Source organism: Egretta garzetta, unplaced genomic scaffold (genome assembly GCF_000687185.1).
Source record: "Egretta garzetta isolate BGI_Z169 unplaced genomic scaffold, ASM68718v1 scaffold416, whole genome shotgun sequence".
Taxonomy (NCBI): Eukaryota; Metazoa; Chordata; class Aves; order Pelecaniformes; family Ardeidae; genus Egretta; species Egretta garzetta.
The window spans coordinates 482,750-495,855 of NW_009260072.1; the positions used below are offsets into that span (position 1 = coordinate 482,750).

The 13,106-nt window shown below is 38.2% G+C and overlaps 1 protein-coding gene across 3 annotated transcripts in view; it reads right to left on the minus strand.

Annotated features, from left to right (window-relative positions):
* The window catches only part of DPP10 (dipeptidyl peptidase like 10), a 235,183-nt gene that overhangs the window by 213,052 nt on the left and 9,025 nt on the right, over window positions 1–13,106 (minus strand). The window lies entirely within an intron of this gene.

Consider the following 13,106-nt stretch of genomic DNA (forward strand, 5'->3'; position numbering starts at 1 on the left):
ATGGTAATGAGACAGAAAGTATTTAGTCCTGAAAGACGTATTGTCTGCCTCTACTTCCACATACTAAATACCACACAGGGAGGGGGGGGAAGCCCATGATGACATTACCTGAATTAAAAAAATTGTGCATCTTCACTTTCATCTCTTTTTCAATACTCTTTGCCCTCAGACATTAGCTACGTAGTTAAAAATATAATTTAACTTTATAACTTCTGCTGGAATAATACAGTAGAACTGTTGTTATTATTTCCATTATAGTAACATGCATGGGCTAATCAAAGTCTTCAAAAATAGTTTTGAGGCCAAATTGTTTTCAACTAACAATTTGCCACAATAGGAGCTCAAGAAATAGCTGGGAAAGAGAACAGAGTATTAAAACAGAGAGGAACATTTATGTAACATTTTATATGATCATTTTAAATTGCTAAAAAAAGAAAGGACTAACTTGCTGGAACAGTGAGTCCTTGCCTCTAGGAGGACAAGATGCAACGCTGGGTATGAAAATGGAAAAAATATAAAAATTCATAACTTACATGAATTTCATTACATGTGCAGTTACCCAGAAAGCAAAGAACTAGCATCCACCTTTGAAACATCTCATAACAGGAGCCCATTTCAATATCTGCATACATCTGGAATCCATCAGAAATCAATGGAATGCTGCAGGTTATAATATTAACTCTGCAATTGATACCCATGAATGGAACATGACACCACAGTTTGGCTAATTTATAATGTGGTTTGCAGCTATAATTGGTAAAATGGCTTAGAGCTTCCTTCTCTAAATTGCCCATAAAGTTGACTAGAAAACAAAATATTGGAAAGTGCAAGCATTTTTAGTCCAAACTAAAATAAATTGAAAATCTTATACTTCTTTTTTTAAAAAAAAAAGATTCCTCAGAATTCCAAATAGAATATATTGAAACACTTGGTTTTAAATGTTGAACTTTGCACTCTGACGATAACAAATGATAGCATTTTTGCATGAACAGTGTGCACAAGTAATATAAAATACATTAAATTAACAGGAAACACCAAAATTAAATTATTATACTAAAGAGAAGATTTCAACGTTAAAACAACAAAAAAAATCACATTATCCACAATGTGAGCGAGCTAAAGTGAACTATTTAAACCTTTTTCACAAAGCTCCTACAGAAACACTCCTTCACACAAAACAGGTAAAGACTAAAAAAAGAAAAGAAATTGTCAGAAAACTTTTCTGACAAAAACATCTTCAGCAATCGTAATTGTCACTCTGAGTCTAACTCATGCCAGTGGTACCTGAAAAGCTGCCTCGTAACCTTTAGATATGAGCAGTCGAGATCCTGGTAACAAACATATAAATATCCGAATCATCATTACAGAATTAACAGACCGATTTTGGCAGACAAGACTTAGGACGAAACTTCAAGCCTAAGAAGAAAAAAGAAAAGAAGCTGCCTCTTATCCTAGAGACAGGTGCTCTAGGATGGTGTCAATAACTATTACTTTTGAAGCTATTACAACAACTAATTCTCATGTTGTGCCTATCCTGCAATAAAATAGATTAACTTACCTGCTTGATGTTTATTTTGCTATTACTTACAATGAGGACTCTAAACTCCTGGATTTTCATGGCCACATTTTAAAATTTTTGAGTACTTTCAATTTTCACTTTCAAATTGCAATTCAGAGATCTGCAGCAAACTTCAGGCTTCCAAGTACCTTCAGCTGAACTTAAAAAAATCAATATTCTACATTTCAGAAGAACTTTTGTCAGCCACATGCCTAAAGTAGGCTGCAAGTACAGAAAGCACACTCTACATTTCCCTTTGAAGCACTTGTCAAATAAGATGGTCTTCATTCATCAAGTAAGTTCTCAACTACGGATAAAAAACCCTCTAAAAACTAAAGATCTGCTTTTTCCTTAAGGAGTAAAATATCATGGAAAACCTCTGCAAAAACTGGGTTAAAGTTGAATCGCTCTCAGAACGGGAAGCCAATATCTAAATTCTGTCAAAAATCTGATTGTTTCTCCTGGTCCTACGTTTTAGTATTTTCATTTTAACAAAGTGCCCAGAATTTAATTATCTCACTAGAGAGGCTATGGGTTTGTATAGTCCCATTAATGGATCAAAATCAATCTATGTTTACGGATTTGGCAAAGTGATACATGGCTGCTATGATGATTACTAGTTGGCAAATCTCTCACACAAATTGCCTAGAAACTTTGTCAGACTGGATAAACAAGCAAATATCCAGTTGCCTCTGGTTCATCTCAACTCTACAGTCTCGTAAAGGTAGTATGGGGGCCACATTTGATTTCTGCAACAGTAAATTAGAAAAGCAATTAAATCAGACTGTCAAAAACATAATAATTTAAAGTTTATAGCACTTTTATTTTCACTTCACTTCACACATCCCCAAATAAAGACGTAGCTGCAACTGTAAAGTGCAATTTTTCGCCAGACAAAATGGCAGGCAGGTAACCCCACTGGATGCTCCTTGGGCACCACGGCAGCAGGATTAGGCCAACAGTATGGCTTTGGTCCAGCCTCAGGGCTGGCCACATGAGCAATACATCACATGAGTGCCTTTAGCACCAGCCTCATGTCTCCTGCTCATCACTAGGGTCAGCCCTAGTCTCAAAGGTCAGAAACACCTTGGTTAAGTGGAAATTCTCACCACCTAAACATGTCCTCCCAGAATCTGCCTGGAGTTACAGAATAATGGGAAACAAGTGTCCTGTGGCACTGATGTAGCACTAACACAGGCCTTTGTGCTCTCCATTGGACCATCCCTTCGTTTCTCTCTCCTGCTCCTTCCTCCACTTTCTCTTTCCCCAGTTGTTTTCCTTTTTTTCTCATTGTGTTTTTGTTATTACTTGTTTTATCCTTTTACTCTGTGGATTCTCTTTCCAGCGCCTTTCCTGTCTAATCCTGATGTACATAGAAGGAATAGGTCCAAACTCCAACAGGATGCATTTTGAACCAAAACCGTTTAACACTTCTGGCATCTCCTCCTGCTCAACACAAACACCTCTTGGGAGAATTTAACAGAATTGATGCACTGAATAGACACTTGAAGGAATCCTAAATATATGTAGAGAGATATAGATATATTCACTTCCCCAAACATACTAAAACCAACAGAACTTTTGCATCACACTGAAAGAGATAACATGCAAAATTATTTAAGTACAAACCCCATTTTCATACGAAGAATAACCTTGGCCTGGTACCCATTTCTGTGTGTCTGAACTGCCTTGCCATGCCGGAGGTAGAGGACCAGTTCATACATTCAAGAAAAAGATTGCATGGCACAGAAAACAACATAGACCAAGGAAATGGATGAATGAATGGTAAATATGAGTCAGTGTCTCTGAAATCTGCCATTTAAACAGGAAAAGAAAAATCAGAGAAACCAAAATTGAATCAACTAAAGAGAGCAAAGACAAAAAAAGGACTAAAGGTGTAACAAACATATATACATCATAGAGATATATATATATATACATGTTTAAAAAAATGTAATTTTTATGGATCCATTTTGCAAGCCTTTGAGCAATACAGAATGGTATAAAAAAACGCTGGTTTTACTGCCTCTTAATTCAAGTAAAAACCAAACAGACAACAAAACATAAGGATTAGAAATTTAAAACTTTGGGGTTTAAAGATAACTACTTTAAACACTGTACATCTTACTAATCTGCCACAAACACAACTAAGCACTTGTTAAAGGACTGTCTATTTAGACAAATAAATAAGAAAACTGAAGAAAATTAAAAGGCTTTGGTTTAGGTAAATGGGAACAAGGCAGAATTGGCCAACAGTGCTACTGTATGCAACTACAACTAAAGGCAGGACTAAAGTTCTCTCCTGCACAGCACTCCTTTGAAGAGAATCGAATTGCTGATGAGCAAATTAGAGCTGACTTAAATGAGCCTGTAAGAAGGACCATAAAACCAGCTGCATGTATAAACAGCAGCTTCCAAAGGAAAAGTTAACAGGTCACTACAAACGCAATCCGTGGGGAAATGACTACAGCTCCAGCTGGGCAACAGGTACTCTTCTGCTCAGGAGCAGTGATGGTAAGTGGGGAAAACAGAACAAGGAGGCACAGCATGAAAAGAATACACTTCGCATGTATACAAGCCTGCTGATGCCTGAACACATTCATCTCTGAAGTCTTTATGTATAACAGAAAAAAAGTGTGACATTCTGGAGGGAACTCACAAATCTGTTGTATAGCACCCACCACCTGTTACCATCCAGGTTTGCTCATGAAGTAAAAATGTTTGTCCTAGAGGGTAGCATCCTAAGAGTAATGATGTAGCACATCCAGTTTATACTTGCTCATATTAAAGACTGCTTTCTTAGTCAAAAATGTATTACTGAGAAAAGGTCTCCCTCTTCCATGGACATTGCTATGGTAACTGGAATAGCAACCTTAATATGTGCACTACACTCAGGAGACTTTTGCTTCAACAAAGAAGGAAAACTAAGATTTATTAAGTGTCCAGTCCACTTTCCTAGGGATTCACATACAGAATTACTGTACTTAACCCTTCAACATTAGGTTGCCATCTATAAATATTGCTTGGAAAACGTAAACCATCCTGTTAACCTCTTTCAAAATACAATACCTCATACAACAGATACACTCTGCCTGTGTAAATATTTTCTAAGTAAGTACATTGATCTCTTTGTTGAATTCTTAATGCTTTGGGTTGTGGAATAAGTCAAAAATCAATAGGGACATAAATTTTAAGAAGGATTGCAATGATTAGCTGTATTTTTGTCTAAAGGTGGCAAAAGGTAGTTTGATCTTCCACTAGTTCTAATATGTGATTTCATTTTTCCTAATTTATATCCCAATCTGTAGACTTTGTCCAGCCCTCACGTATTTCAATGAGCATGGGATCAGTCTACATCTTAATGAATACAACTAGAAGTAAGTTGTTACAAGAAATAAAGATGCTTCAGGAAAATAAATTAATAAATTTCAGGTACTCTGTGAAGGAAGGGGGGGGGAGGGGGGGGACGGGACGGGACACGACACTAAAAGAAAACAAAAACAAACGGTCAGAAAACAATGCCCAGGAAAAAAAAACTTTTGCAGTCAATAATGGTAATGCTCAAGTGAAGAAGAGAGCTACAAGGCAGGGTAGAGGTCACGTCTAATACAACGCTATATTAGTGTACAAAGAATACTGGTGAAGAGAGGCAGATTTCTAAAGAGGTGTGCTAAGAAGTCATTTACAAAATACAATGGTGACACAAGTTAATGGCCCTGAATACATAGCACTATTTAATGCTTGTTAACGGTCATTAACACTGGCACCAGTATCGATGTAGCAATGGGGCTTAACATAGTTGATCTGAGCAGAAATTACCCAAGATCTACTTCTAAGCAAGCAAGTCATGTGGCATCTTAGAGACATCAATAATATGAGAGCAGAAAGAAATATAGTGCTTGCAGGAGATCCTAATGGTGCGCTTGGGCAGGGAAGATCAGTTAAAATAGCCACAAAGTAGTATTATTTAAAGACTAGACTGTATACAGTCTAGAGGTAAAAATAATTGACGAAGAAACTATTATGTTACGACCAGTGAAATAAAGAATTTTAATGAGGAGGACAAAACACCTTTCTGAGCAATATGGTATCCAGCTGCTCATTCTCAGGTGGTGACTCAGAGGATGAAAGACCAGAAATCCTCTGGCCGCCTGCCCGCAGAGGAGAGCTCTGCTGCCACCCCGCTAAGTGTCCCACAGCTCCAGAGCCGCAGCATCTGAACAGGAGAGATCCACTCACAAGGACAAGTCCCTGAATCTGAAGCACAAAAGCATCTCTGCTTCATGGAAGAAAATTATTATTTGCTTTGTGATAATCATTATTGATGAAAAAGACCATCTGTTTTCTGATAAATCCCTACAGAAATGAGACAAAATCTCTACTTCCATGCAGGAAAAGGTATAGGATTTTCCCCATCGTTTTTAAGGGTGCACATAACACGCACAGTTACAACCCAAATTATTTCATGCTTTCTTATTTGCAATCCTACCTACAATACTGCATAAAATAATTTGTTTCAGTTTCTATTTCCTGTTCACATTAACACTTTTATAGCTTTATGCACCTCATATTATGTTCTGCTTTACATGCATTCTTCACATGCAATTTTTAGGAATAAATTCATTTTGTAACACGAGAAACTCAAAGAAAACTAAACCAAAAAACTACTGCACCTAAACTTAAAACAAACAAACAAAAGAAAACCAAAACACTCCCAAAACAAATGAGAAAACCAAAATTCTCCCTAACCCAAGATTGGCCATTAGTTGAGGAGCCATGATTCCTGCTTCAAGGGACACAGCAAGGGACGTTGTGCCTGGTACCAGGGTGGTTAGCTCCACAACCTCAGCCTGAATGATCAATTACCCACCTACAGCTGGCTCCTAGGGAAGTCTTCAGCATCAGTGCAAATACAGCCCCAAAATCCTCCATTCAATTCCCTAATGAGAGAATTGAATCATTCAATCCAGCAACATTGCTTAAACCCTTTTGTTTAACAAGTTATTTTGATAAATCAGTGGAACAGTATCGATCAAAACCTTTATTCCCCTTTTCAGCAGTTTCTGAGAGAAACTTCAGCCATCCTGGAGACACTCTGTATCTTTTCAAATTTTCTGGGGATTTTCCAAAACTTAGTCCTCAGACTTGGCAAAAACTGGGTATGTATTTCACACCACTGCTAGAGTTTTATGAAATAAGAGGTTTAGCTAAAAGCCTCCAAGGATTGGAACCCTATCTAGGATTTTTTTTTTTATTTTACGTGCTGCTTTTCCCTTCACGGGGAATCAAAGTCCAACCACCCTCTGCTGCTTTTCAGAAATAAACCCCTCACACTGAATCACAGGCAACGAAACAACTCCCTGGCCTGGCTTCCAGCTTCAAGCTCTGCATAGATAGATTCAGATAAATAATGAAAGCTACATGCAGAGCTGGCAAAGAGCACCACTGTACGCACCTCTCTTCACTTCTGCCCAAGTCCCTGATGAGCATTAATGCATCATAACACAGCCTAAATATCTGAATGCCAAACATAGCTCTTGCTACACCGAAAATGCTCTTGTGCTGCAATGGCTGCATTCCAGCCCGGCCACTTCAGACTCTCATCTCATTTAGAAAGGGAAAAAAAAAAAAAACCAGAGGATTTCACTCTTAATAATATCCATCATAAATTACAAGAGTAATACCAACATATATAGATATGTAATTCTAATAGAGATATTTGTCTGTTTATTGATTCCAACTCAGCAACAATTTCTAGAGCAGAGTCTGTCTGCTTTTATTGCTCAGCGATGGACTGATTTCTTGTACTTAACCCATATCCATTGGCAAACATCACAACATGCTCAGCTCTGATAAATAAAGTTCGTATTTACCTTGTGCACAGGAAAAGCTTCCTTTAAAAAGTGCCAAACGTTTTAAACCGTAGTTTCCTGCACAAAGTTGGCACAAGTAGCACTGTGGAATCTGTGTGCTGTGCTTCCCAAACCACTTCCATTTTTATCATCCATGATTTTTAAAGCAATTTCAACCATCTTCATGCCAGGTTTCCCAAACACAGACAAGAGCCAACAGAGACTCAAAGAAAGCACCAACTCAAGCAAAGGCCACTGTCTACACATGTCACTGCCCTGGTGATAAAGGCAGTGTACAGCATGAGAAAGGTGCTAGGGAGAACCACAAACAAATCTATGGGAAGTCACTGTCTCTTGTGCCCTTTAAGGAAACCAAACATATTACGAGAAGCCACGTAATATCTTTCCATGATAATTTTAATACACAGTCTACAAAATATTGCAGTGAAGTGACTGTTCAACTGCAAAGCAAAAGTGGTTTAATACTTCCTTAAAAAAAAAAAAAAAAAAAAAAAAAAGACTCTACTAAACACAGTAAACATTTGCAAAATAAAATGTGAAGGGAGGAGAGGAATTTCCTCCATAAACCAGTCCCTTGGTTTCACTGATGTTTCAAAAGGCTAGGCATCACCCATTCTTTTTTTCTCCATGCTGATAAATTGATGTGTGAAACTAAATAAAGACGCCCACATCAGAACTAGTAAATATTACTCAGAAAATGAAAGCCATGCCTCTGCAGAAGTTAATACAGGAAATCTGGAAACAACATAAAACCAAAAATAAAACAAGGAAATACAAGACTTGAGGCAAAACAAAACCAGACATCTATTGCCTTGATATTGTTCTCAAGGCAGAGTGAAAATATTTCTGACTTGGGATAGAGTGGTTTATTATCATCTCCAAAGAAACACATTAAAACTATAAAAGGAAAAAGAAAAGTGTTGGAGAGTCTTTGCATTGAAAAAATATGTGCATGAAAATTTGTTTGCTTTGGAAATGAAATCCGAAAGAGGTTATACCTGCTGAGATTGCCCCCACAACCTGGGATTTTATGCTGGACAAACTGACACACCTCATTCCAAAACCAGGGTTTTGACTCAAAAGAAAGAGGTACAAATAAATGCTTTCTCCAGACATCTTTCATCAAAATGGTGTGTTTATACTCATCCTGATTAGGCAAAGAAAAGAACTGCATTTGCCAGGGTGACACCATGGGACAGACCTACCCTCAACTATTTTCGAGTTCTCTCTCTCATCTGCAGCAGAGGATGTAAGCAGCAGCTGCCTCCCCGAGTCTGCCTCCCCTCCTCACAAGGCCTGCTTTAGCAGGGGAGCTGTAGTTCCTCCGCAGGGGTCTGGACAGGGCAGAGGCCGCCCATCCCCAGCAGCAGTCGCCGGTTTGGCAGGCGGCAGCGCGGTGGTTTGCCAGGGATGGCAACCTGCCCCGGCAGCCGCCTGCTCGAGGTACAGAGAGTGGATCGGCAGCCCCTGTCTGACAAGGCACAGGAGTTTACAGGGGTAAAGGCAGGGAGAAGGTTGATATGTGAAGAAAATGCAGCTTCTGCATGAGGCAGAAAACCCTTCTTGAAACACAAGTTGCCACCTCATCCCCTCCTTTCCCTTGCCACGAGGGCCAAAGTCTTCCTTCCCCTATTGCTTCTGACTCCCCATGACTTTCTTATTTTCTCTCCTCCTGCCAAAGACAGAGAGGGCGGCTGCTTGTGAGATGAGTCTGTTTTGAATAAAGTGTGGGGTCTTATAGGAGGAGGGGATCTCTGCTATCATCTCTTGCCCTCTCGAAGATCACTGCCCTCTTCAAAGTGCCGCTGAAAACCCTTCGCTCTACACCATCACCTGCCATCTCCCCAGTCCTCTCCCTCACTACACCAAAATCTATGCTCTTGCATCAGTAGGACTGTGTTTGCCTCTGCGCAGACATGATGCTGCCCAGCCATATGCATTACCTTACACTCTTCCTGTGACAGGGTGTTGCAAGGGTTACTGGATACAGGAACAGACAGCTGCTCCAAAGCCAAGCAAGACAGAAAGAGAAATATTTTATCGTCTCCCAATTTCAGCAAAGCACCTTACCTTAAGAAGTTTTACCTTAAGCAGATGCCTACATCCCTCCATGCTCTGTAAAGCACGTATGCACATACTCAGGTGTTTTGCTGAGCTGTAGCACAAGACAGGATTCCAGAGCACAGCCTGCTGCAGGCCATCATTCAGACTTCTGGTCCTTCTCCGACACTTTTCATTCAATATATGAAAAATATCATGACTCTGCTGACTATATGACCATCTGACGGAATACAAGCAAGGAGCCAATGCACTCTACCTATCTATCTATCTAGGATAGGTTGGCAAAGATCTAAACAGCACAAATGCAAGCAACTCCATATTCACAGAAGGAATAAAGGCAAAGATTCAGAATTTTATTGTCATTATAACAGCCAGAGTCCCTGATAATAAGAGATGCAAGTACACCACCAAAGATCTGGGGATTAGACTGAAAACCTTTTGAGCCCTAAAGAGGCTAGCATACATATTTCTAAGTAACTTAATAGAAGTGAAGAAAACATACTGAAAAAATGCTTCAGTATGGTTCAAAGATCCAGCTGCAGCCTGCTGATATTGGCAGATAAGCAATGATTCATACATTGGTTTATGAACAACTAATAGAGCGATGATACAGTTGGTGTTGTCACAGATACAGCTACTTTAGAACTATGCCCCAATACATTGTGACCTTCCATTAAATGTACTGTACTCACACCCGGGAGACATGTTCTTAAAGCAAACTGTGGTCGTGAAATGAGATGCTATGCCTGACCTGAAGCAGAGACTGGTCCCTGTTGCAAAATGGTTAGAATCCAAGACAGAAGCAATATGAGATACATTAAGTCTCTTGACAAGTTTTTGGCAAGGGAAAGCATAGGGGAAGTTTAACTGCAGTGCTTTCTTAAATTTAGTTACCCTGGATATTTTAAACTACACTCCAGTTTTGTAGTTAGATGTAAGTAAACCAAGCTGGTTTGCCATCTAATCTGAAGCCCTTATCAGTAGCAATATGCTGTCAGATTTAAGTACTTTTATTATTCACTGACAGCATTTTAAATTCTCACTTCCTATTCGAAAACCTGAAGATCAATAACGCTAAGGGAAGATGTACCCTTATTTAGCACCTTCGAAACTATGCCAAGCAACTGGAATGCTTTCTGAAATCAAACGCTCTTTCAGATAACAGAGATTGAACTGACTGATAGTTGTGTATGCTCTTCAATGTCCTTTTAAATACAGCTGAAGTGATCAGACTTGTAAGTGAAAAAGCTTAGTAAATGACTAAATTGTTATTTTCATGAAAAATACTAGCCCTCATCCATATTTTCTTTCTCTTTCCTTTGTAAACTTTTACAAAAACAGACAAAAATCCAAGTCAGGCTTAAAAAATGTTGCCTTTCAAGTAAAACAAAAAAAGAAGGAAAAAAGAAAGAGAGGAAGAAATCTGAAAGATACCTGCATAGATACATCTTCAAATTACCTTAAATGTGAATATATTTTGTCACTTTTCAAACTAGCTCAAGTTTTTTCTTTTAATTTCTTTGGCAACAGCTGATTATCTCAGATAAAGAACAACACTTCCTCTGTAGCTTTAGACATCTGCATAATTATTAACTTTGGTGGCAAGCACATAAAATTGTGGACTCAGTTTCAAGCAGAAAAGGAAATGGACTGTAAAAACTTCTGTATGTAAGAGCTTTTCTTATTAAAGAGTAGACTAGAAATAACTACGTGGGGATCATTTTTGTAGTGGAGGAACTTGCAAACAAGGAATAAACAACATCGTGTTTGGAAGGTAACAGTAGAGAAATTCAATCAGTACATAAAATTTCATTAAATGGCAGTAGTTAAATACTAGACCTTTACCTAAGAACACCGTGATTCATCTAGCACTTGAAATCCTTAAATCAGACATTTTACTACAAAATATGCTCTAGACCCTGCAGAAAAAAAAGCAGGAATCACTTATTCAATCTAGCCCCATCCCTTCCCCGGAGGTCAAGATGATAAAACTTTCAGATGGATACAAATTATGCTATCCCAAGAGGAGCAAAAGTAGCAGTAAGTAGCTACGTATTTTGCGCTAAAATCTTCCTGTGCAGAGTCCAGAAGCACTTACCCTGCCAGTATCCAAAGGAAGTGCCAAATGCTCCTCTCCAGCTCCACGGTAATTAGTGCTGAATATTAAGTTCTATATTTCATTCTCCATGCATATAATGCCACCACTGCAATGCTACCACGCCAGGAAAGAAAATATAATCTTATCCTAAGTCTTAAAAATAAAAACACAAGCAGGAAGCAGAAATGCTGCTTTGCAAGACTCCTCTTCATTTTGGTTATTATCTGAGATACTGATTTCATTGGCCATACTGGAAATTTTCAAAGAAAATGCAAAATCCAAAAATCTATACATAGTTTTTCTGTGTTTATCAGAAATACTGAACAATTAGTAAAATCCTTAATTATCCCAACTTTTTCCTCAATTCCCATACACACACATACTCTAATAAAAAAAAAGTCCATTCTTTCCCTTTTTTTGTATCACTGGGCTTCATTGCTTCTTTAGCCAATAAACTCAGGAAAACACCTAACTGCAAGCTTAGGAGTTCTCATATTGGCTGAAGAAAAACGTCACTGCAGAAAGACTCGATATTAGTACAACTGTGCTGCTAATAAAAACACAGGGCCTTTCTTTATTAAATAATATTTCTAATATTATTTTCAATAGATGAAAAAGTTCATAACTGTACAATCTCGTAGCTCTTAGATTAGATTGCTTACGACCTCTGTTTTTTTGCATGACACTAGTAAAATTATCTTCCATTGTATGAGTTTCTTAACATGGATTTTGAACACAAAAGAAACCTGCATCCAAGCAAGTGTTTAGCACCAAATTCTACATTTCTTTTTAGCACATCTGGAAAACTCTTAAAAGAAGCTTTTACCTTATCACAAGCTGTAGAACAGAGTTAAAAATACAATAAACTACGTCGTTTATAGTATGAACAATATTTAATATAACTCAACCCATAACCCTTTAATTTTATTGTCCTGGGTTTTGAAATTAATAATACTTTCACACACAGAATATTATACACATTATGAATGACTACTAGTGTTCTTAGATGAGTAACCTCATGGAGTTTTTGAGTAGCAAGAGCAATGTAGAGAACTAGCAGAACCATCTTCTTCCTTTATGTACTTGCCTGTTTTTAGCGACCACTTTAATTGACAATGCTGGGTCTGTAGAAACTTTATTTGGCAATTAGGAGCAGTATTTTTCAAATAGGGTGTAGTCAAAGGCAGTTGCTTTATGAATTTGACAGGTAACAGCAAATTAATCAAAAACTGGTTTAGGATTTAATGACCCAAAAGTCTTAACTGGAAAAAAATTTTCTGCCAAACACAAGAAACTGTTCCTCTTGGCAATAGCACTATTCTGGCTTTACCCAGCACCAGAGTTTCTGGCACTGATTGCAGACAGAAACCAATTTGAAGGAGAAACTAAGGGCATCTCAGCAACTGTATGGTCACCACAGTATCTGGGGGAAAAGGAGTGGCAGGAAACTAAATTAAGCCTCCCCTCTCCTACCTCTAAGCTACTGGATAACAAGTAACTCAATACCAGAGCTTGT